Source organism: Triturus cristatus, chromosome 2_1 (assembly GCF_964204655.1).
Source record: "Triturus cristatus chromosome 2_1, aTriCri1.1, whole genome shotgun sequence".
NCBI lineage: Eukaryota > Metazoa > Chordata > Amphibia > Caudata > Salamandridae > Triturus > Triturus cristatus.
This window is the reverse complement of record NC_140581.1, coordinates 103454277-103479803: the sequence shown is the minus strand read 5'-3', so window position 1 is coordinate 103479803 and position 25527 is coordinate 103454277.

Below are 25527 nucleotides of genomic sequence, written 5' to 3'. Positions count from 1 at the left end.
GATCCCCTGTAGGGATATGGACCACCACAACAGCTTTGGATTCTCACCCCTCATCTGCATCAACCATATGAGAGGCCTGTGGTCGGTCTGAACCTGGAAGTGAGTCCCAAACAAGTAGGGCCTCATCTTCTTCAGCGCCCAGAACACAGCATATGCCTCCCGCTCAATCGCACTCCACATCTGTTCCTGTGGAAGTAACCTCCTATTAATGAAGGCTACAGGTTGGTCTAGGCCCTCCTCATTTAGCTGTGAGAGCACAGCCCCCGCACCATACTCTGCTTATGAGGGAGATGTTAGTTAAGGGGTACAAACTGAGTTAATAATTTGGTGATGACAGAAGAAGTAGAATTAAATATCAGCGAATGCATTAATGCACATGTATTACAAATGAGAAGTTAGATGAATCCAACTAAGGATGGTTACAGCACATCGAGTTATATGTTGCACACTGATCGTTACGTAAAAGGCGGGTTGGTACGGATTGAAGAGGGATAGAGGGGAGGTAAGAAAGAAATGCTTCATATATAGTCTGGCAGAAAGAATAAACAGGTGATTGTTGGAGAAGAACAGGGTTTAACAAAGGATTAAGGTTCCAACATGATTTTTGTAGAAGGTATTGGCGCGCTATGTGGGAAATGGGAGACAAGTCATGATGTTGAGATAAGGGGCTTAATTGTGGATAATGCTTGATGGAGGACACATTGTTGGTTGAGAGTAAACTATATATAGTTTAGTGATGGTAGAAGAATATGGCTCTAAATGGTAATTGGTGTTGTTTCATTGTTTATTTACAGTGACCCCCGAAGAAGGCCGCTAACAGCCCAAAATGCATTGGGTTTTTATTGAATAAACGCTGCTTCAAATGAACTCTGCATTAATCGTGTTCTTTCAAGAGGTCCGGATGGACACAGTTTGAACACTAGAAACTTGAAAAATAGCATTTCACATTCCATGTGTGGATTTAAAACACTGTTTGAAAAAAAAGAAAGACATGTTGAAAACGATGGAGTAAAGGAATACTGTGGTGATAAAAATTTGTATACATGATTGACATGGTGGCATCACTTTAGCTGTGCGATTGGTTGGGGTGAGACGTCGCCCCACTTTCAAATGTCGTTAAGATGGTCCGGTGCCACTTGGGCTTGGCACCATTCCAGTCTGCACGCACTCTTGTAATTACGTTTGGACAAGTTTGAGAAACATTATATAAGAAGGTGTGCATCCTATTCTTACAATTGAACAACATCATGGACAAACCATCGAGTGACACCAGGGTCAGGGAGAACAGAGCAGCAAACTGCCCCAACAGTTGGCGGCAGTCATTCTGTTGTTCAGGAGTCAGGACGGGGGAGAGTGCTACACCCTCCACTGACCCATCGTGTTCCTTCGCAGACAGTAGGGCAGGAAGAGGCTCAGTCTCCTCCTTCATTCGAGCATCTGTCGCTAGGAGCATGTCCACTTCAGACCTCTCCAAGTGGGGCTAAAGGCGGTTCACATACAGGACCCGCAAAGGGATCCTAGGAGACTGCAAGTCCACCAAGTAGGTGACCTTACTCTTGCGCTCCACCACCTCAAATGGTTCGGTCCACTTATCCTGGAGCGCACAAGGCTCCACTGTGGCCATGACCCATACCTTCTGTCCAAGCTGAAACTCGATCAGAATGGCATTCTGATAATCTCCTCCTGGCTGGCTTCCAGATTTGCCTGAGCGAGTTGTCTGGTTTATTAAGGCCAGCATGTAGCTATATACATCCCCGGGAGGTTTACTGGGAGCTTTCTCCCAGCCTTCTTTAACCAGACTTAGAGGTCCACTTACAGGATGTCCATACAGGAGCTCAAAGGGACTTAACCCTAACGACTTCTGTGGTAACTCTCTGTAAGCAAACAAAAGGCATGGTAAGAGGATGTCCCACTTATGGGTTGACCAAGACCCATAATTATGCCCTTCAGGGTCCGGTTGAATCTCTCAATCAGCCCATTACCTTGGGGGTGATAAGGAGTGGTGAACTTGTAGGTAACACCGCACTCCTGCCACAGGGACTTCATATACTTAGATATGAAGTTGATACAAGGTCGGACACCACCTCTCTGGGGAACCCCACACGGGAGAAAATCCACATCAACGCACGACTCACCAAGGGGGCCATCACAGTTCGGAGAGGGATGGCTTCCGGGTACCAGGTGGCATGGTCCACCAAGACCAGTATAAACCAGTTGCCCATGGCTGTTATGGGATCCAGAGGCTCCACAATGTCAATGCACACCCTCCCAAAGGGGGTGCTGACCACGGGGAAAGTCTAGAGAGGAGCCTTACACTTCCTCCCACTCTTACCACTTGCCTGGCAAGTCTGGCAAGACCTACAATGAGTGTCAGAACTCTTACACATTTGGGGCCAGTAAAAGTGGGTGACAAGTAGGCCTGGGCGAAAATGTAGTTCCGTTCGTGGAAACTGCGATAATTTGAAATTTTTGCGTTCCGCGGAGAGCGCGAAAATGTCAAAATTTCCGCATTCCTCAGCTTGGCGATAATTTGTTTCTTGCTCGTGCTGTAAAATAATACATTCTCTCGCGCGCGCGATCACCTTACCTGAATCCCTACGTTCGCCGACAAGTTTTCTTGATCCGGTCGCGTTCTCCATGAGATGTCGTATTGTTTTTAGCCATTTGCGCTGTCTCGCGACAGTTCGCGCCCGCAGTGACGCCATGCATTGCGCGATCGCGTCTTTCTTCTCGCGATCATGCACCGCGAGACAACTGAAAACAAGATGGCCGCGCCCGCGAGCAACCACATGGGTAAGTTGGCGAACCGCAACCATGCAGAAAATCTCGCGAACATGCGGGAAAAAAACTTCTGCATCTTCGTGATATTTCCGCGTGTTTGCGATAATTTTTAACATTTTCGCGATAATTTGCGAAAGTGGATTTCGCAAATTCCGCCCACCCCTAGTGACAAGCCTTTCAAAGGACTTGTCTTGCCCCAAATGTCCTGCCAAAGACACGTCATGAGCCAGACCCAGTAGGAAGGCTCTGAAGCACTGGGGTACCACCAGCACACGGGCTGACCCAGGCTTAGCAACCTTAGGCTCACTATACAGTAGACCATTCTCACAATAAATCCAATGTGATGCAGACTGATCACCTGCTGCCTGGTTTGCAGCCTGTTGCCGCAAACCCAAAAGAGAAGGGCACTTCTGCTGCTCCTGGCAGAATTCCTGCTGCCAATGGGTAATCTCAGGCATGTCCCCCAGTCCAGCCACTTGTTCTTTTGTAGGCTCCAGGGCATCCCCCTCATGGTCTTCCTCCTCCTGGACTGTGGGAACTTCGGGGGCCAGTTTCCCATGCCCCCTGCCTTTCTCTTCCTGACAGGCAACTGGGCCACTCTTTCACCTCTTGAATGCCCTTACCGGCTGTCATAGACCGAGTGGTTACACACGCCCACTCAGGCAGACCCAACATCTCTAACTGAGAACTCCGCTCCACCTTTGCCCAAGGGGAACTCTCCCAATCATTGCCTAGCAGATGGTCAACAGGCATGGCTGGACTCACAGCGACTTTCAAGGTAATTGAGACCCCCCCACACTCAAAGGGAACCTGTGCCACTTTCCAGAGGCACTCTGAATTGCCAGCGGCAACTACTGGGTAGAGTGTGTTGAGGACCACCTGCTCTTCAGACACCAGCCGACAACTGACAGCTGTCACACTGGCTCCTTTGTCCCTCAGAGCCTCCACACTATGGCCATTGATGGTCACCCACTGCTGTACTTCTTGGTGTTATCAGGCAGATGAGCTCTCTGGACCATCTCACTGTCTCCTAAAGAGGCCAGAGACATTTCTGCGGGACCCCTCCCCTCTTGGGTACCCGACTCCTCCCCCAAGGCTACACTAGCCATTTACCAGGGCTGTGCACCAGTGGGTGCGGTGGTAACCTTCTGGGGACACCTAGGATCCCCTTGGAAGTGGCCCACCTGACCACAACCATAACATGCCTTGGAATCCCTATAAATAGGCTTACCTGTCAGGACCCATGGCTTCTTTTCAGCGGGAGGCTGGGAGCCCTTATCTTGTTTCCCTTGGGGATTAACTTGGGGCCCTTTTTGGATCTCCTTCTGTTTATCCTTGTCCCCCCACTCTTCTGCTGGGGACTCTGCCCACCTTTGGTGGAGTCTCCCACACGACCTTTGTGGACCCTGGTACTGACCCAGCAGTCCGCCTCCACAGCAAGCTTCCTGGGATCAGTCAGCTCACTGTCAATCAGGTGCTGGCTTAGCTCTGAAAAACAATTATCTGACAAGTGCTCCCATGCAACCAAATCATAGAGCCCCTGCAAATCATTCACCTTGCTACCCTTCACCCAACCATCCAATGCTCTGCAAAAGTAGGACACATACTCCACCCAAGTACTTGACGCCAGCTTCTTGCAGTTTCTAAATTTCTGCCTGTACAGCTTTGGGGTCAACCCATACCTTGCTACTAAGGCTTCCTTCATGGGGGCATAGGACATTTGATCCTCAGTGGGCAAGTCTAGCAATGTCTCCCTTCCTTCACTAAGAAAGCGGGCCCACAACCCCGCTCCCCAATCTATCTCAGGGACTCTGTGGGACATCATTGCTACCTCATAGGCCTTGAACTTCTGGCCAATGTCCTTATGCTTTGTGAAATCCTTAATAACCTTCTTGGGGATGTATACCTTCCCTTCTCCAGGCACTGATGGTGCGCTGCCACCATGGGGATTTATCTCTAGACTTTTGGCTTTCAGATCCAACTCCTTCAACCCTCTTTCATGCTCTTAGAGCATCTCCTTCTCTTCCATGTCCAATTTCTTACCCTCCACCTCCAATTTCTTACTCTCCATATCACACTCCTTTCCCAGCTTGAGCACTGCAAGCTCCATCTCACACAATCTGCTTTTCTCACTGTTCTCCAACTCCTCTGGAGACAGCCCTTTTGAAGAAACACTGCTGCCATCTCTGGAAGGTACCCACCGACAGATTCAACAGCCCCTCCTGCTGCCCATCCAAATTCTCTTACTCCAATGGAGGCTCCTCATCCTGCCCACTGGCATTTCTGGATTCCAACCAGGCCCGCAGTGCCTTTTGGTATTCATCCTTTCTGGTGAGGCCTTTCACAGAGATTTTAAATTTCTTTCAGATGGCTTTAAGTTGAGACACAGTGTAGGTTTCCACTCTCCTATCTTCTTCAAATTCAATACCAATAGATGCAATGGATGCTGGCTTGGTCATGATGAAAACATTTGCAGTTCTCAAGTTGCAGAACATCCCAAAAGAAGACTTCAGTAATAGTATATGGTTGCGTAATGGTCTGCACTATGCTAGTAGTGTAGACCAATTACTGTATGTAAGGCACAAATGCAAGTCCAGATCCTCACCGCTGACCACCAATGTTAGAAATGGGGGTCTCTAGTTGGCAGAGGTAGGTACCTTTGTCCAAATAGGGACCCTTGCTTCTAGTCAAGGTAAGGGGGATACACTTCAAAAATAACCACTGCTCACCCCTTGGTAGCTTGGCACAAGCAGACAGGCTTATCTCGGAGGCAGTGTGTAAAGCATTTGTGAACATATACAGTAATACATTGAAAACACCACAAATGGACACCACACCATTTTAGAAAAATAAGGAATCTTTACCTAAACCCAAACAAGACAAAATGACTAAAATCCACCATACAATACTCTTAAAAATAGTTACTATGCCAAATAACCTTCAAATTGCAGAAGAAACGTGAAAATACAGTTCTTCCAACTCGGTCTCTCCATCTGGGGCTACTGCGATACTGAATACGACAGAGTCTAACAATTCCAGCCAACCGCATTGATAAAGGTTAGCAAAACCGTCAACAGACTCGGAGACAGTTCCTTTTGTTGTTGCGGCCAACACTATGGTATGAGCCGGTACGGGGCAACCGCCCCGGTGGTGAGGTAAGATGGAAGCATTGCAGTGTGAGATGTCCTCACGGCTCGGTGCAGGCAGCTGCTCGTTGACGGAGTTAGTGACACCAAGGCTTGCGTTGCAAGGTGAGATGGTGCTCGATGCGGTGCTGGCAGGTCACGATGCTGCGACAGAACCGGTCGATGTTTGAGTCGGACAGCAAAGGAGTTAATGACCTCAGCGCAGCGTGTAGCGAAGCGGTCCTGAGTACGATGCCCACAGGACGCGGTGCAAGCAGCGGCTCATTGACGGAGTCGGTGAGACCAGGGTTGTGTTGGGAAACGAGGCAGTGTTCTCTACGGTGCTTTCAGGACATGGAATCCTGTGACGGACTCGATGTCAGAGTCGGTTACCCTTTTCTTCTCCAGTTAACTGAAACCAGCGTTTCCAGAGACTGTGCCCAGAAGTTTGGTGAGGTCTTTGATGTTCCTGGGATCTTGTGAACAGGGGGCAAGCTCAATTCAAGCCCTTGGAGATCTTCCTCAAGCAGGGGACACAACAAAGTTCTTTTCTCCTTTCCTTGGCAGCAAGTAGCCTCTGCAGACCAACCCCAGACAGCAAACAGCACAGGGGCAGTATTCCTCCTCCGCTTCTACGGCTCTTCTCCTTGGCAAAGGTTCCTCTTGATTCCCAGAAGTGATCTAAAGTTCTGGGGTCTGGGCCCCAATATTTATACTACAAAATCCTTTGTTCTCTGGTGGCAGAGAAGCCCTGTACTTGGTCAAAACCTGTTCTGTCCTCTCTGGTGCAGCTTCCTGGCAGGAGGTGGAGACAGCATTGTCCTTGGTGAACCAGGCCCATTCAGGTGAAAGCAAATCTCCTCCCCCTATATTAAATGCAGCCCAGGTCTATTCAACCCAGCCCTGACTCATCAGGCTCTCTCGAGTCACTGCTGCTCCCCAGCCCCTGTCATCCAAAAGCCAGACATGCAATACACAAACCAGGCAGAGGCATACTGGATGGCTAAGCAAGAAAATACCTACTTTCGAAAAGTGGTATTTTCAAACACAGAACGTAAAAATCACCCTCACTAAAAGATGCATTTTAACATTTTGCGTTCAGGCATACTAAACTTTATTTTCCCTCCTTGTTCCCAGGGGTAGTTATATTTATAAGATGTTATAAACAAACTTCCCATTCCATCCTATGGGAACAGGTAGCCTTGCAATAGTGAAAAATGAAACTAGCAGTAATTCACTATCAGGAAATGCCACACACACCAAGCATGTCCTACCTTTCTCATACACTGCACCGTGCACACAGGGGTACCTTGGGCCTACCTTAGGGATGACTAACATGTAAGCAAAGGGAAGGTTAGGGCCTGACAAGTGGGTACACTTGCCAAGTCGACATGGCAGTACTAGATTGCACACAGGCTCTGCAATGGTAGGCCAGAATTACATTTACAGGCTGCTTATGTGGGTGGCACAATCAGTGCTGCAGCCCACTAGCAGCATTTGATTTACAGGCCCTGGGCACACACAGTGCACTGGACTAGGGACTGACTAGTAAATCAAATTAGTCAATCACGGAAACACCAATCCATAACAACAATTTAAGCATCTAGACCAGTAAAACGGAGTCCAACATACAGCAAAAACACAGAAGGCAAAAGCAAAACATGCAGGGGAGACCCACACCAATGGTGCCAGGTCTAACAATGCATCACGGTTAATTGGGTTGGAATATGAAATTGATGCCTCTGGTTCTCTGAAAATGACAACTAAAGTTCTGGTTTGTAGGAAGTAGTAATTCTGGAACAGAATCCACCAGTTGTATTTCTTCACTAAAGGTAAAATATGAATGAATAAACTTCAGCAGTAGATTTCCCTCCAGATTTCACACTTCCTCCAGGAATCGGAGGACTTAGAGTTACAAGTCATTTCTAAAAGAGGCTTAACATGTCTTGGTGGTTTTTAATTAATGACTGTCTCTAGCAGCAATGCTGGGAAGGCGACGGCCTATTGTTGGTGTAAACTGGTTGGAAATATGAGATTCAGAAGTGTTTTCTTAACTAACCATGGGGCATATCAGCAACATCCGGCGATAATTATCGCTCAGCGCACTTAGCGCTAGGATAATTATCGCTGGCTAGCGTGGATTTTTATCGCTGAGATAGCGTGCTATTAGCGACGCTTATCTCAAAAGCGATAAAAATCCTCACGCTAACTGCCTAACGTGAGATTATCGCTGGAAACCCAGCGATAATCTCACGCAATGTGGCGTTAGCTTGATGATAGGGACTCACAAACTTAGCCATGATATCCACCTTCCTTAGGATATCATGGCTAAGTCAGTCCTGAAGCAGGCGTAAGGAAAGTAGCGATAACAGGGGTTATCGCTACTTTTCTTGCCGCTATGCTTCATAGCTTGGGGCTTGATGATAGCAGAAATGTCGCTTAGCGACATTTCTCCTGTCATGTCAGGTCAGGAACGCCCACTTTGCATCTCATTAGAGATGCAAAGCTGGGCGTTAGGAATTCCTACGCTAACGCAAGTTTTCACGCGTTAGCATGAGCTTGTTAATTAGGCGATAATTCTATCGCATCGCCTTGCTGATATGCCCCCAAGTCACCTCTGTAGATTATCACCCAGAAAAGGATAAGTTACCATTAGGGGGAAGAAGTGGCTCTCAGTGGGAGGTAATTTGAGTCTTGTAGTCTTAAGGACGAGGGACATTGGGTATGATTTGCTGTGAGATAAATAAAAATCATTAATTTTACAAAGGTCGCAAAAAGTGCATTCAATGCGAGAATGAAAACGACCTCTTCAAATCCCATAGGTTGGTTGGCCACCTGGGTATGAGGAGTGACTCTTTGGGGTGAAGTAGCGCTATTTGCAGCATCCTCAGCTGACCTTCTTGGCTTGTTAGTTGTCAGAGTCTGTCTCTCCCTTCATAATCCCATTGATGCCTGCACTCTTGGAGGGAGCTGGGTGTTTCTCTCTGCTTCAGAGCAGGGCTGTGCTGGGCTGAAGTGCATGCACATAACAGGTCTCCCTGCTCCTATAAACACGGTACACTTCTCGCAGTGCGGCCAGTCTCATCCGAGCTCCTATAAACACATCCAAGGGGTCGCCTCAGTGTTCCTATAAACCTACACAGCAGTTCCCCTCAGGGTCCCTGTGGGTGCGCCTAATGAGCCCTCTCCAGGCGCTAGTAAAGGCCTTTAACTGGCCCCCGAGGGCTCCTCCACAGAAACACAATGCATCTCTGTGAGGCTGTGAAATACATATAGCAGAGGCCGGCTCTGTGCTCCCCACTGCTCCTGTAAACACCTGTAACAGACTCCCCGCGCTCCCTCAGCGAGCCTATAACCAAACGTTTGTTGTGTGGAAGCGGTAAAACATTGGTGTATCCAAGAGCAGAATATATTCCATCTGGCTCGCCTGTCTGCGCCTCTTAATGGACATACAGGCACATGCATCAAGCACAATACCGGTCGCAAACGGGCAGATTCTCAGAATCTGCCCCTTTGCGACCGGTATTTTTGCATTTGGGATGCATCATCCCAAATGCACAAATCGCTATTTAAGGAATCTCAAAATAGCGATTCCTTAAATAGCGATAGCATTTAAGGAATCGCTAATAGAGATTTCTTAAATGCAATGCATTACAGTTTTAATAATAGCGATTTCGCTATTAGCGTGAGCAAATTACCATGAAGCTGGACTTCATGGTAATTTGCGAAAACGTAGAAAAATGCACTTATTTGCATTTTTCTAAGTTTCATGTTGCACACACACATGCCCTTAGAGCATGTGTGTATGCAACATATGTGCAGAGTTAACATACATGGGTGCAATTGGGTGTCATTTTGACACCCTTGCACCATCGAAATTGCGGGAGCAATTTGCGAGTACCTACTGGTACTCGCAAATTGCTCCCGCAATCTCTAATTCATTCCTATGGGCCTGGAGGCCCATAGGAATGAATGGGAAGACATTCCTTAATTGCGACTCGCAATTTGCTAGTCGCAATTAAGGAATTTGTGGGAATCGCTATTTCTTTAGCGATTCCTACATGCATAGGGTTTTGCTATTCCTTAATTGCGATTCCTTAATAATCGCAATTAAGGAATCGCAAAACCCTATGATGATGCATGTGCCTGTAAAGAACTCATTTTACCTAAATAGTATCAAACTGTCGGTGTAACGCGGACTCGTGGGATGTCAACAGGTCCCAGAACTGTCTGTAGCACCTGGTATTCGGGGCGCCTTTCACGTTCTAATGGCCTTGGTGGTAAATAGTGGGGAACAGCATGAGCAAAGGCTTATTGTGCTTTTTATTACACCTTGCATTCTGTATTGAACAGGGAGTTACCACCAGTTGTAAGTTAATGGCGTCTGGCTGATCAAAAAAACAGAGCAGATGCAATAGGTTCTTAGATCGAAATGTGGGCGAGTGCTAACATGGGGTTGCTATTTGTGTCCATTTTAGAACCTAAGGCCTAAATGACCCATACATGTTTTACCCATATTTCTGTTGGGTAAATACCCCAAATTTGCCAACTTCTACTTTATTGAAGGGATGTATTAATAATTTGTATATGCATGGCCCATCAGCACATAGGGTCGTTCAAAATTGAAGATTTTATTTGCAGTTATAAGAAATGTGTATAAAAATAATGGCAACTTTGCAAAGTTTTTCACTTTGACACATCATTTTGTGACACAGTTATCCTTATTTAACACTAACGAAGCGGTTCCTCATAAGATTTACTTATATCTAGAATAGTTATGTAAAAAGTAAAGTTACAGAGAAAAATTCTGCATACATTTGCCATTGTAAATAGAGAGACTCTGCAAAACCATGACGCTTTGCAAACTTCGAAAAAGGCAAAACATCTGTAATGAGCTAACACACGATCAGCAAAAAAAAAGTTACATGTCCCTACCTCTTTACTGATAGCATACATTGATAATGCCCAAGTCTCCAGGGCTCATAATCTATGTTTAAGCCTCTGCGCACATAGTGCCACCATTGGAAACAATGCACAACACAATGCATGCATGGTAAATAAATAAATACACAAGACATTTTGTTTTGGGAAAATATTGCTGCAGGTTTTATTCCATACAACAGTATGCAATATGGTGGGTTATCTTACGGGTGATCCAAGGGCAGGCAGCAGTAACCAAACTATGCTGCCTGCCCGCCTGATGAGCCAAGCAGCACTGTGGAGAACCCAATCTGTGCTACACCTTATGGTATGATCCTCTTTCCGGATCACGTAACACATTGGTCTCTTATTACTCACACCCCTTTCAGGGTGGAGCATAGCAAGGCAAGCCCCCGGTTGTTCAGGCCCACAACAGCCAGAAGGACTAACGGGACACCGACACGGTTTTCTAGGAACCTCCCATGACGCTCCTGGTATTTGGCTCTGGCACCCCTATTGTGCCCAGAAGAGGTACCCTTCTGTACCCATTTGCTTCCAGATCGCCCTGTAACTCCGCCACAGCTCTGGAGGCAGCCTCCGATACCGCCAGAGCCCCCCACCAAAGAGCTATGGTCTTACCTGCAACCTCTCCTCTCTAGAGCCTCCTGTAAATCTAGAAGAAAAAGATCCATCCCTACTGTTGATAAATGAACCCCATCATTATCAAAGTATCCTTTAACCTTAGCCTGAATCATCTCCTGTCTGATGAAGCCCAGCCCACTCTGCTCTGTGAACTTACGCATTGAACTATTCACCCTCTTCCGGGAATGTTCAACAGCCTCCTCTGATTTGGCCTCGTGCCACACTCTGCGTGGAATTATCTCAGACCACCACAGCTCACATTGCCCCATATATTTACTGATTTCACCCAAATCAGCTTTCATGGCTTGTAAGAGAGCCCTCCTCCCCATGTCAATGAGGAAGTTGCCTCCCAGGTGTATCACTAAGATATTAGGGGGGCCCCCCTTGGGCTAGTCTCTGTTCCAATCTGTTCATGAGGCTGCTCCATCGCATTCCGGGGAAACCCATCCACACAAACTTCGTTTGCGAAAATCTCCACATCCTGTTCCGGCGCGCAGCCCACTGCGCTACCCTGGAGACGAATGAATGCCCGATCACCCCTACTTGGAATCCTAGTAAATTAAAGGACACCATTTTTACACTCTGCTTCTTTAATGTTCATTATAATCATGCATAATTTGACATTTTAGTACACTCAAAAGTCACTGTGCACTATCATTACTATCTACAAATTGCCTTCAGGGGCGGATGCAACGTTTGTAACAGTGAGACTCTCAACGTCCCACCTGTTTTTATACCTTCGGGCTCCATGCCTGCCTTGAACACAGCCATGGCTGCCCCGATCCTGAAGGAGTGACTAGAGTATTTTTTGTCAGGCTGGGCAAGGCCTGCCCGTGTTAAGCACGCCCACATTATGCGATTCATCTGGTATTTGGTCAGGGCCCCTGGTCGGCATGAATCAGGAAGTAGCCAAGGATGTTGGGGCGTATCGCCAAGTACTCTTTTACCATGGCAACTGGGCAGTATCTCTAATCCCCTAACATTCTTAGTACCACCACAGCCCCTCGCCCTGTTTGATCAGTTTTGGACTTTCTGATATGTATGGCCAAGGTGCCATCCAGGGTGACACCCTGTCTGCTTATGGCGCCACCTGACCTATCTGCCTTAGACTTGGCAACCAATTCACTGATTCGATAATCTCCAAAGAACACAAGGCAAAATGCCGTTGAGAAGAGTCTGGCCTCGAACTGTGAGTATGTGACCTGTTCCATCACATCCAACATGCCCTGGAATGTGGGGAAACCAAAGGGGGACCTGTTGTCTGGGACCCTGACCTCCTCCCTGGCCCAACCCTTGAGGGCCGCCATGATGACGAAGGACTTGGTTGGATCGTACCCACCCCTCAGTTTGGCGTCATGGCTTACTGCCGCCAAGTGGCCACATACCCAGGAATGGCGCCTCCCCTGTTCCTTTGCCTATAATATGAATGACTGTAGTCTCTGACCCAGGGGTAGTAAGGAGTGGCCCTGAGTTTGTGAAACATCCAAGAATGTGGTAAGATGCGCCTGATATCCCTTCCTGGTACCTGGTGCCAGGGAGCATTCGCCCAGTGCTCTCAATTGTTGTTCCATTTCAAGATACGCCAGAGGTGTGCCCGGAAGGGGGTCATCTCCGCTCTCGCTCACGGCCAGGCCTCCCGGAAACTGAGCCACTGAAACCAAGAGAGAGCGTCAGCTGCCACATTTTTGACCCCTTCAATATGCCTAGCCCTAAATTCAACATTGCAGCGCAGGCATGCCCTGACTAACTTTCTTAGCAAACACAGTACCAATGGGCACTTGGCTGTCTGCCCATTGATAGCCTGCACCACTGCCATATTATCGGACCAGAATAGGACCTTTCTGGCAGATAACGCAACGGGCCACAAATGTAATGCAATGACAATGGGTAACAATTCTAAGACAGTGATGTTTGCTGTGATTTCACGCTTGTGCCAGGTGTTGGGCCATTCCTGGGCACACCATTCAGTACCCATTTTTGCCCCAAAGCCCTCTCTGCCTGATGCGTCCGTGAAAAGGCAGAGCTCCAGACTTTCAGCCCAAGGTGCTCTCCAGATCACCATTCCATTAAAATGCATGAGGAATTCGTGCCACATTGACAGGTCTTTCTTCAAGCCCTTCCCCAGCCGAACCAGGGGATGTTTCTTGCTGACTTTTACAGTTGCCCTAGCTAGTCTTCTGGCAAACACCCTACCCGCAGGATCACTCGAACTGCCAAATTCAGCTTTCCTAAGAGGCATTGGATGGCACCCAGGGTGGCTTTGTCCTTCTCTAATAATGCCTGAATGTCATGATGCAGAGCCTGCACCTTCTCAGCAGGGAGTCTGGACTCGCCCTTGATCGTGTCCAGCTCAATGCCTAAAAAAGTGAGAACCTGCGCTGGACCCTCAGTCTTACCAGGTGCTAACGGGACCCCTAGGTGCCTCGCCAAGTCTTGAAAACACTGCAGGCCCCTGCTACAATCCTGCGTACCTGTGCCCCCTATGAACAAAAAGTCGTCCAGGTAGTGGGTCACTCCCTCAACGTTGTATGTCCCAGAGAGCGCCCATTGAAGTAAAGAGCTGAAAGCCTCAAAGTAGGCGCATGTCACGGCGCACCCAATGGGCATGCATTTGTCAAGGAAGAAATTACCCTGCCACTTGAAACCCAGAAGATGCTGGCTTTGCAGAGTGAACAGGCAGGAGGCGGAATGCTGACTCAATGTCTGCCTTTGCCAGCCATGCCTCCTTGCCCACTCTCCTCACCATATCCACTGCCAAATCTAGTGAGCAGTAGGAAACCAAACATGTCCCCCCCCACTAACCAGTAATTAACTGAGTTGCCTTCAGGGTAGGACAGTTGGTGGATGTTGGAGCCGGCCTCGTGGCGTGGTCCTGTTCCCCCTCACTAAGCCGCACGAGGTCCCATGCACCTCGGGGCTCCTCCATTTTGGATTATACGTCACTCCACGTGACCACCTACGTGACCCCGCTCCACCCGGACTTTGTCCCAGCGAGGCCCGACATCGAGGCGCCAACCCCTGGCCCGGGGGATACCACGTGAACCCTTCCCACTCCCGGCGGAGGGCAGTATCGATGGGACCCCCAACCGTCCTTCCACACCTAGGTGCGATCGCCCCACAGCTCTCTGGGGCCTGGCGCCTCTCCTGCTGGGTGTCTGGCCGCTCCCTACCCGGCCTCTCCGCCCCCTCCGGGCGCAAGGGTCCGGACATCAAAGGGCTCCAGTCCTATATCTGGGGCGACCCGACAACAGGACAACAGTTGTATCCTGGAGTCTAGAGCCCTGCTGATCGGATCGCGGCTGACCCTACGGAAGAAGACTCACCCTGAACCCACACTCTGAGCCCTGCTGACGATGTCGCGGCTCCACCGTGCTTAAAGACCTTCACGAACCTTTGGGGCCCTGCTGACGCTGTCGCGGCCCGACCTTGTTGAACGTACCATCAGAGCCCAGCTGACCTCGTCGCGGCTCGACCGAAGCGGACCTACCACCGGAGCCCTGCTGACTGTGTCGCGGCTCGACCCAAGCGGAACTACCACCCGAGCCCTGCAGACGCCGTCGCGGCTCCCCACGTCCGAGCTGCTCTGAGACCAGCACGCAAGGTCTGGCGCAGAGCCCTCCCGTACCTGGTTGGTACTAAGACTGTCCTGCTACCCTATCCCTCTAAAAGACATTGAGACTCTTACTGGATCCCTCGATCCCACTGTAAATATTGAACGTACTACTGCTGATAAAGAACCAAATCAAGCAACTGATATTGAGTCCTGTGTGGTGGTATTACTGGGCCTAGTACGATCATAGGAGAAAGACCTCCCCGAGGGGGCTTCTCAGCGGCGCTCGGCTATAACTTTGCGGTAGGAAGGGCGCCGGAATAGTCTCCCCGACTCCCCGGTGGTCCTCCCTCCAACATTTGGTGGCCAGCGACGGGATCCGAGCCAGACGCAATCGTACAGGCAAGTAACGCACCCACTACCTAACCAGACGGAAAGAAAAGGGACGGCCAAGAGGCAACCGTGGCCGCAGCCTTCCCGCCGGAAAGGTTGGAAGAATACACCCACAAAGAACTGAAACAATTCTGCAAGGACAAAGGGATCCCAACCACAGGATTGGGCACCAAGGAAGAAATGCAGAAAGCCCTGAAAGCCTGGGCAGAACCCGAGACCACTCCACCCCGAGCCGAAGGGACCTCGGCCCGGGACGGAAACCTGCCGACCCCAACCCCGACAGATGGGGGGCGAAACGTCCCAGAAACCAGCCTTTCCCACGAAGAAATGCGAGAACGGGAGAGGGTCCGGACACACGAAATGGACCTCGCCCGACTCCGGCTGGACGGTGAGCTCCTACTGGCGGAGAAGAAAATAGCCTTGGAGCAACTACGGCTGCAAGAGGAAATCAAGGAAAAGAAACGGCATCGGGAACTAGAGGAGAGACGGCTAACCCTCGAGCACGAGAGGAGCCTCAAGGAACTTGAACTAAAATCTAAAACGGGGGAGACCAGCACCCCCGGAGCCCGGGACGCTCTGCCACTGACCGAGCCAAAGGTCCATATCCCCAAGGATGTCGTCAAGGAGTACTATAAAAATGACGACATCCAGCAATGGTTCCGAGCATACGAAGTAGCCATGACCTCCCATCGGGTACCCCGGAAGGATTGGGGTGCCGGCCTATGGGGGAGGTTCCTCAGCGAGGGCCGGGATACCCTGCTGCAACTCCCCGACGCAGTGATGACATCATACGACCACATGAAAGAAGCCCTACTCACACGCTACGGACTATCAGCCGAGATGTACCGGCAGCGCTTCCGGGACTGCAAGAAGCTCCCCGGTACCACGTGGGTCGAATACGTGGACTTCTTCAGCCGAGCCTTTGAAGGATGGATAAAAGGGAGCAAGGTCACCTCATACAATGAACTGTTCGACCTCATTGTCTGGGAGCACCTCGCCAACAACTGCTTTGTTGAACTAAGGCAACACCTCCTGGACAGTAAACTGACCGAGCCCCGGAAGCTCGCCGCCGAAGCAGACCGATGGGTCAACACCCGGGTCCCCCGGAAACCCGTGGGGGACTACCAACGGAGTACCACGGGACCTCCCCGCCAGCGAGGCGGAGGAGGGGGGTCCCACCGCAGTCGAGAATTCCCGGCCGGGCCGCCCAGAAGCCCGCCGCGGGGCCAAGCCACCAACCACACGTCCCCGACCCTGGGCCGAAGGGGGACCCCTATCGCACGGCCTGGACCACGACCGACAGTGACCTGCTTCGGCTGCCAGCAGACCGGCCACTATGCGAGCGACCCGGCCTGCCCGTGAACCGACGGAACGGGACCGCTGGGCCCCCTCCCCGGCAAATAGCCGCCGCAGCCCTGGGGGAGGGAGAAGACGAGGAGGAAAACCACGACGGCGGGTCCCCCGAGTGGGAACCAGCTGCCATGTCGCTTGTATACCTGGGCTCCCGAGAAATGGTGCCCCGAGCTGCCATCCCAAGCAACACCCAGAAGTACCAGCAGTGGGTCACCATCAATGGACGACGGGCCGAAGCCCTCCGGGACACTGGGGCCAGTGTGACCGCTGTCCGCTGCCACCTGGTGACCCCCGAACAAATCCTGCCACATGTCCTATGCCCTGTCCGGACCGCGGACAACACCGAGAGCATGTGCCGGATGGCCAGGATCCCCTTCGAGTGGGGAGGAGTGTCCGGCACCCTAAAAGTAACTGTCCGCGACGACGCCCCAGTGGACTGCCTCCTGGGGAATGACCTAGAGAGCTCCCCCTGGGCCCAGGTGGAACGCCGAGAGCATCTGGGGATGCTAGGACTGCCCGAGTGGGCCTGCGCCACCACCCGGTCCATGACCGCCCAACCAGCCGCTGCCACGGCCCCCGACAAGCCGACGGGCCCCGAACTACCACCCTCCTCCGGCACGGAGGAACCTGACGAGGAGGCCGGGCCATCCGAACTTTCTCCCGACGAGGCCGCCTCCCTCAGCGAGATCCCCGAGCTGGCCCAGTGGCGCCACGACGGGGGCCCCACCCGCAAACAATTCCAGCAAGAGCAGAAGGCCTGCCCGTCCCTCGAGGGGGCCCGACAGCAAGCGGCCGCCCAGGCCGCGGGGGACCCCACGGGAACCCACTGGGTCTATTGGGACAATGACTTATTGTATAGCGAGCAGAAAGTCGCCGAACTAGGGGCCGGCCGGGTGTTGGTGGTCCCCCTCCGATTTCGAGAGTTCCTCCTGAACCTGGCGCATGACGTGCCCCTCGCCGGACACCTCGGGCGGGACAAAACTTACAGCCGCCTAGTGACCCATTTCTATTGGCCCGAATGAGAAGAGACGTGGACCATCACTGCCGGTCCTGCCCGACCTGCCAGGCTAGCGGGAAGACTGGGGGTCGAGTGAAAGCCCCCCTACAACCATTTCCAGCCGTCCACACCCCGTTCGAAAAAGTGGGGATCGAAATCGTGGGGCCCCTCGACCCCCGAACCGCCCTGGGACACCGCTTCATCCTGGTACTGGTCGACCACGCCACCCGATACCCCGAGGCTATCCCACTCCGCACCGTGACAGCTCCAGTGGTGGGCCGGGCCCTGATGGGCATCTTCTCCAGGGTGGGGTTCCCCCGAGAAGTGGTGAGCGACAGGGGTACGAACTTCATTTCAAAGTACATGAGATCCCTCTGGCAACAATGTGGGGTCACCTATAAGTTCACCACCCCTTACCACCCCCAGGGGAACGGACTGGTCGAGCGGTTCAACAGAACCCTGAAGGGGATGATCAAGGGCCTGGAAGAGCCCCTGAGGAGGAGATGGGATGTCCTGCTGCCCTGCCTCCTGTTCGCCTATCGGGAGGTACCACAGAAATCCCTGGGCTTCAGCCCCTTCGAACTATTGTATGGGCACCCCGTCCGAGGGCCCCTCAGCCTGGTCAAGGAGGGCTGGGAGGCGCAAGTCCAAGATGCCCCTCCCGACGTCTACCGGTACTTCCTGACCCTGCGGAACCAGACTCGGAAGTTCCGGGTCCTGGCAGAAGCTAACCTCGAAGCCAGCCAAGAAGACATGAAACGCTGGTATGACGAAAATGCCTCAACCATCGAGTTCGAGCCGGGCCAGCAAGTCTGGGTCATGTCACCCGTGGACCCCTGCGCCCTGCAGGACAAGTGGACCGGGCCCTTCAAGGTAGTTGAGAGGAAGAGCCCCGTCACGTACCTGGTCGACATGGAGTCCCCGAGGAACCCCCTCCGGGTCCTGCACGCCAACCGGCTCAAGCCCCACTTTGCCCGAACTGAACTAAGCCTGCTGCTGGCTACCGACGATGGGGGCGAAAGTGACTCCGAGCCCCTACCAGACCTCCTGGGGTGCTCGGGCCAAGACGGCTCCTTGGAGGGCGTCCGCTTCTCCGCCACCCTGACACCAGAACAGCGCCATGACTGCCAGAAACTGCTGCAACCCTTCGCTGCCCTCTTCTCTCTCACGCCCGGGGTGACCCCCTGGTGCGTCCACGACGTGGATACTGGGGACAGCCCCCCTGTGCGACACCGCGCTTACAGAGTACCTGACCGAGTCCGAACCTGCATACAGACCGAGGTCTCCAAGATGCTCGCCCTCGGAGTCATCGAGCCATCAGACAGCCCGTGGGCCAGCCCGGTAGTCTTGGTGCCGAAGGCCGCCGCCCCCGGCACTGCCCCGGAACTCAGATTTTGTGTCGACTACCGGGGCCTGAACGCAGTCACCAAGACCGATGCCCACCCCTTGCCACGAGCAGACGAGCTGATCGATCGCTTACGGGCCGCCCGCCACCTAAGCACCTTTAATCTCACCGCTGGGTACTGGCAGATCAAGCTCACTCCCGGCGCCCAGGAACGATCCGCTTTTTCCACCCCCGATGGGCACTACCACTTTCGGGTAATGCCCTTCGGTATGAAGAACGCCCCAGCGACCTTTCAGAGGCTAGTGAACAAGGTCCTGGCCGGACTAGAAGCCTTCAGCGCGGCCTACCTCGACGACATTGCAGTCTTCAGCGACCACTGGGCCGCGCACCTAGGACACCTCGGGGAAGTCCTGGCCGCTCTCCAAAGAGCCGGGCTCACAATTAAGGCAAGCAAATGCCAGATCGGTCAGGGATCTGTGACCTATCTGGGCCACCAGGTGGGGAGTGGCCAGGTGGCGCCCCTCCAGTTAAAGGTCGACGCCATCCAGGCGTGGGAGCCCCCCGCAACCCAAACCGCTGTCCGGGCCTTCTTAGGCCTCACAGGCTACTACCGACGATTCATTAAGGATTATGGCAGCATTGTGGGCCCCATAACTTCCAAGAAACAGCCCAAGGCGGTGCACTGGACGCCCCGCTGTCAGACCGCTTTTGAGGCCCTCAAGGCGGCCATGTGCGCTGCCCCTGTGCTACAGGCCCCTGACTACAGCAAGGAATTTATAGTCCAGACCAATGCCTCGGAGTACGGGGTCGGGGCGGTCCTCTCCCAGATGGACGCCGAGGGCCTCGACCGACCTGTGGCCTTTATCAGCCGCCGACTGCTGCCACGAGAACAGAGGTGGAGCACCATCGAGCGGGAGGCCTTCGCCGTGGTATGGGCTCTCAAGAAGCTCCGGCCCTACCTTTTCGGCACCCACTTCAGGGTCCAAACTGACCACCGGCCCTTGCGGTGGCTCATGCAAATGCGGGGCGAGAACCCCAAGTTGTTGCGATGGTCCATCTCGCTGCAAGGGATGGACTTCACCGTGGAACACCGGCCCGGCAACGACCACGCCAATACTGACGGCCTGTCCAGATTCTTCCGCCTCGGCGAGGAGAACCCCCAAGGAGATGGGTGACTCTCCCTGCCTTCAGCTGGGGGGGGGCGCGTGTTGGAGCCCGCCTCGTGGCGTGGTCCTGTTCCCCCTCGCACGAGGTACCATGCACCTCGGGGCTCCTCCATTTTGGATTATACGTCACTCCACGTGACCACCTACGTGACCCCGCTCCACCCGGCCTCTGTCCCAGCGAGGCCCGACATCGAGGCGCCAACCCCTGGCCCGGGGGATACCACGTGAACCCTTCCCACTCCCGGCGGAGGGCAGTATCGATGGGACCCCCAACCGTCCTTCCACACCTAGGTGCGATCGCCCCACAGCTCTCTGGGGCCTGGCGCCTCTCCTGCTGGGCGTCTGGCCGCTCCCTACCCGGCCTCTCCGCCCCCTCCGGGCGCAAGGGTCCGGACATCAAAGGGCTCCAGTCCTATATCTGGGGCGACCCGACAACAGGACAACAGTTGTATCCTGGAGTCTAGAGCCCTGCTGATCGGATCGCGGCTGACCCTACGGAAGAAGACTCACCCTGAACCCACACTCTGAGCCCTGCTGACGACGTCGCGGCTCCACCGTGCTTAAAGACCTTCACAAACCTTTGGGGCCCTGCTGACGCTGTCGCGGCCCGACCTTGTTGAACGTACCATCAGAGCCCAGCTGACCTCGTCGCGGCTCGACCGAAGCGGACCTACCACCGGAGCCCTGCTGACTGTGTCGCGGCTCGACCCAAGCGGAACTACCACCCGAGCCCTGCAGACGCCGTCGCGGCTCCCCACGTCCGAGCTGCTCTGAGACCAGCACGCAAGGTCTGGCGCAGAGCCCTCCCGTACCTGGTTGGTACTAAGACTGTCCTGCTACCCTATCCCTCTAAAAGACATTGAGACTCTTACTGGATCCCTCGATCCCACTGTAAATATTGAACGTACTACTGCTGATAAAGAACCAAATCAAGCAACTGATATTGAGTCCTGTGTGGTGGTATTACTGGGCCTAGTACGATCATAGGAGAAAGACCTCCCCGAGGGGGCTTCTCAGCGGCGCTCGGCTATAACTTTGCGGCAGGAAGGGCGCCGGAATAGTCTCCCCGACTCCCCGGTGGTCCTCCCTCCAACAGTGGATCAACCGAAATGCCCCTGGCTCTTTCTTGGGGACCACCCCCAGCAGGGAGATTACAAAATTCTTGAGGGGGGGCTGCGTAAAGGGACCCACCATCCTACCCAGGGCAGCTTCCTTACCAACTTTCTCCGTTACCACCTCAGGCAGCTCCTTGTGGTTCGGGTAGTCTCGAAGCAGGGGGAGGAGATTAGGAATAATGATGGGAGAAGGGCCCTTCTCTTTCTGAGCCTTGGGGGACCCTACCCGGGCATGTAAGGCCAGGGTGTCAACGCTGAGTGATAAAGGAGGTGCCTGGACGGAAAGAATCTGGGGAGGGCTGGACACAACAACTGGACTACTTGTCTTGCCATTCGGCAAGTGCTCGGAGGCCCTCTCGCTTGGTGCTACAAGAGGTGGCCGGATGGGTGAACCCACACTTGCTGCAGCTATGGGCAAACTTGCAAGCTTTACCCCAGGAGCAGAACCCTTCATTGTACAACCTACAGGTACCAGCGAGGAATTTTTTTGCCCCTTGCTGCTGACTACCTCCCTGACCTCACCAAAAGGGCTGCTTGAACTGGCCTTTCCCCGCCTGCTTCTGCCTCTTAGGTTTGTCTCCACCTTTCATATTCGTACTTGCCTTATCCTCACTTCCAGACGTGCCCTCCCCATATGCTGGACCCAGAGTTGAACTTCCATTTGGTCCCACCCTAGTTCACGACATATTGCCATCTTTTTCTGGAATTCCCGGTCATAGTTGTGCCAACCCATGCCCTTGTTTGTTTCCGCCTCATTATTTATGGTTTGGGCTTACTGGAACAACCCCGGCCCCTGCTCTGGGTATTTCTCCACAATCACTGCCGCTAAAATGGCGAAGGCTTGCCCCCATGTTGCAATTGTTTTCTCTGGCCAAGCTTGGAATCACACCTTCTTATCCTCTTCCTTTCCCTCCATCTTTCTTGTGTCCACCCCATCGGCCCCATGCATCAATAAGGTGAATATGTCGATGAACTCTCACCTCCAGATCCCCCCCTTGACTGCCAGAGGCACCTCCCATGGCAAGGAACCACGCCCGGACACCAGTGGTACCATCGTGACGAGTGACAGGGGAGCCGCAGTCGCTTTGGCAGGTTCACCCGTGGGTGTGTGAATGCTCACTGCCTGGGGGGCGGTCGGCGAGGGCACTACAATGGAAGGGACTATGGGTTTGGACACAATTGGCACGGTCGTCTGCACAGCTCCCGCCCACTGCTGCTTCCCATCTCTGGGGGAATATAGCTTGACAATGCCGTGGTTCAGGGCTGCCACTGGCCCCACCCCCTCACTTGGTTGCGAATCCGGGTTTCCGGTGTTGGCGGCTGCATGGGGAGCTATATGGCTGCTCGCACTGCTAGCTTTCTCCCCCCAGACCTGTGCAATGGAGGGTGCCCCAACTCCGCCCACAAAAGGGGGAGCGGGCTGGGGGGTTGCGATGGGATTGTCTAGACGTGATTGAAAACTGGCCATCAAGCATAGCATGGAGTCCATCATCTTACCCATCTTCTCCATGTTCCCCTTCGCCAACAGCGGAAATGTTCGGTGCACTCCTTGGTGCACACAACAATGTCCCTTCATCATGCAGGTTGGCCACTACCCTGACCTTTGGAGCCGGGTGATCTGAAGGGAAGTCCTTATTGGTGGGCCGGCGAGCCCGCTTCGGCCTGCCTTGTCCTACTTCGACCGGTCCTAACTGAGGGGCAACTGGTGAGTCGACCACCACCCCCGAATCTTCTTTCTCTCTGGAGTTGAGCATTCCTTTAGCCCAATCAACTCCTTTAGCTTTGGCCATTGCCATAAAGTCCGCCTAGACTGCCTCCTTTGACGTGTCGGGTTGGGACTCATCCACACAGCTGGTTTGTGAAAACAAGAGGGCGGGGGTTCCTTGGTTATTCATGGCTCTGGACTTGTTGGACCGACAGCTTCTATGCGAGTCCTAGGAGGAATAAAGGATCGTAAATAGCTACTCCCATATGTGCTTGATTGCGCCACCACGTGACTGTCACGGGAGCCCCATGCCCCTACGCCCCGTTGCATGTCCAACCCGCATCCACACCCATACTTACTTCATCTCTTTCTCTCCTGATACCTATCATGGTGAGCGGTTCCGGGGAGGGAGGGCTTCTAGTGTCCTTGATGGCCAGAGCGTGCGTGGTAGCGGTGAGACCTTGCCTGTTAGCCCGAGGGCCTGTGCTAGCTGTGATTGAAATTTGCTCATCAGAACACCTTATACAAGCAGTTACCCTCACTCGCGATAGCCTGACCAGTTTCCCACGGACGTGCACCCTGACCATACCTGCTCCTGTCCCAGCAATCCCTTCTTTGTGGAATGCCTGAATGGTTGATCAAGTCGTTCCTGTAATTAGAAAAACTTTAAACTCCATTTCTAGATATCCTGCCCCCTGATACCCAGCATCATTGACCGCAACATCACCGTGTGACCCTTTTAAACCTGTACCTGTTGAAGAGCCTTGGGTGGGCGTGTCCTTTGGGCGCTTGGCGGTGATAGTTACATCATGTGAATAACTAGAACGAAAACACACAGGCATTAACACAATGCGCCCCCACACTTGTATTTCCAGCCCCGTCATAACTACTACTGGATATTGCTTTATGAATTGAGTTTCTCCCTCGTAATTATGGCGAAAATCGAACCCTTCAGTGCAGTCTCCGGAGATGCCAGTCTTAACCAATGCACTGTAGGTGCCCCAAGCGTCCCTGCAACACAATAAAAAACGTTATTATTCCTTAAAGATGCATGACTAGATCCAGCAGTGTGCAAGGTGATGCACTGATTCGTCTTGCAACTGCTCTGCAAGAAACGCTATTCCATCGCGGTCCCTTTGTTCGAAATGATGGCCGCGTCCTACTGTGCGCCAGCATCTGTTGGGCTGCTAACTGCCCGCGCGCCTCTGCATGCCTCGCTTATGCGGTGCAGCCCAGCTACCATTCGTTGGTCTCCCTAGGGTGGAGCAGGCATGGCGATGAGCCAGGAACTGCAAGTCGCCCAAATTGAACGGGCCCGGCGCAGCCCACCCGTGCATGGCAGGGGAGGGGGAGGGACGTCGAGCGACACTGGGGCCGCGGTCTGAACCACGCGCAACAATTCTTGGTCTGCCCCGACTGCAACTGCCAATGCGCCGTGGTGCTCTCTGCCCCCCCCCCCTTGGGACCCTGGCCCCTGGGAACCGTGGCCCTCAGATGGACACCGCCGAAGGGTAAGACCACAGGAGGGAGACCCGCTTGCCTCACTGCCCCCTCACCCCCCAGCACGATACACCGAACCTGCCGCGAGCCGCGGCCGTGTGGCCGGGCCCGCCCACACTTGGAAATAATACATCAGACAGGGAAGATGCCAGATAAGAGTACCCGACAGGGCCCGGACCAATGCCAGTGGAGAGACTGTGTAAGGCTGCCCGGGGGGGGGTTGCGCAGCGGCCCGCCCCTTGGAGGGCGGCCGCCTTAGTGCCACAGGAAGGCACAGGGGTGGGAGGTCGAGTCCCTGGGCTAGTCCGGGGGAGACCCCAACAGATAGCTGTTTCCGGCGAGGGCGGGCAGGAGACAGGGGTACTTATACTGTCTCCGCCCCCTCCTCGTCCTCTTGTCCGCTCGTTCGCCTTGCAGCTCGGTCGTCGCGTGCTCAGCAGCCTCGGAGCCCCTCGCTTGCGGTGAGTTTGCCTGCCTCCTCTCCCCGCCCCGGCCCTGTCCCTGGGCAGTACCAGGTGACGGGGCCCTGTGGTCGGAATACCACGGGCGGGGGGGGGTTGCGGGCACGAAGCCAGGCCCAAGTCGCCGGCCAGAGGTTGTGAGTGCTGCGGGGGAGGGGCGCGCGTGTGTTAGTATCGGTCGGGCATCGGCAGGCCATCCAAATAGCTCCCCGTGCCGGAATGTGTAATGTGAACGCGGTGCTATGGAAAGCGCCCATTACCTTCGGGTCGTGTTCGCGCTTTTAACGAGTCACTGTGGCCTGAAACGCTCGTTCGCCTTGGCGCCGGACACGTCGTCTGGTCAGTCGCCTCCGGGTTCGCTTGCGGTGAGTGCGACTGTTTGCCCTCCTCCTCTCCATAGTAGTGACACTCTGCCTGAGCTGCTGGGTCCTCGCCAGGTGTCCCTCCCCGGGTCAGTGGCCGTTAACATGGCTG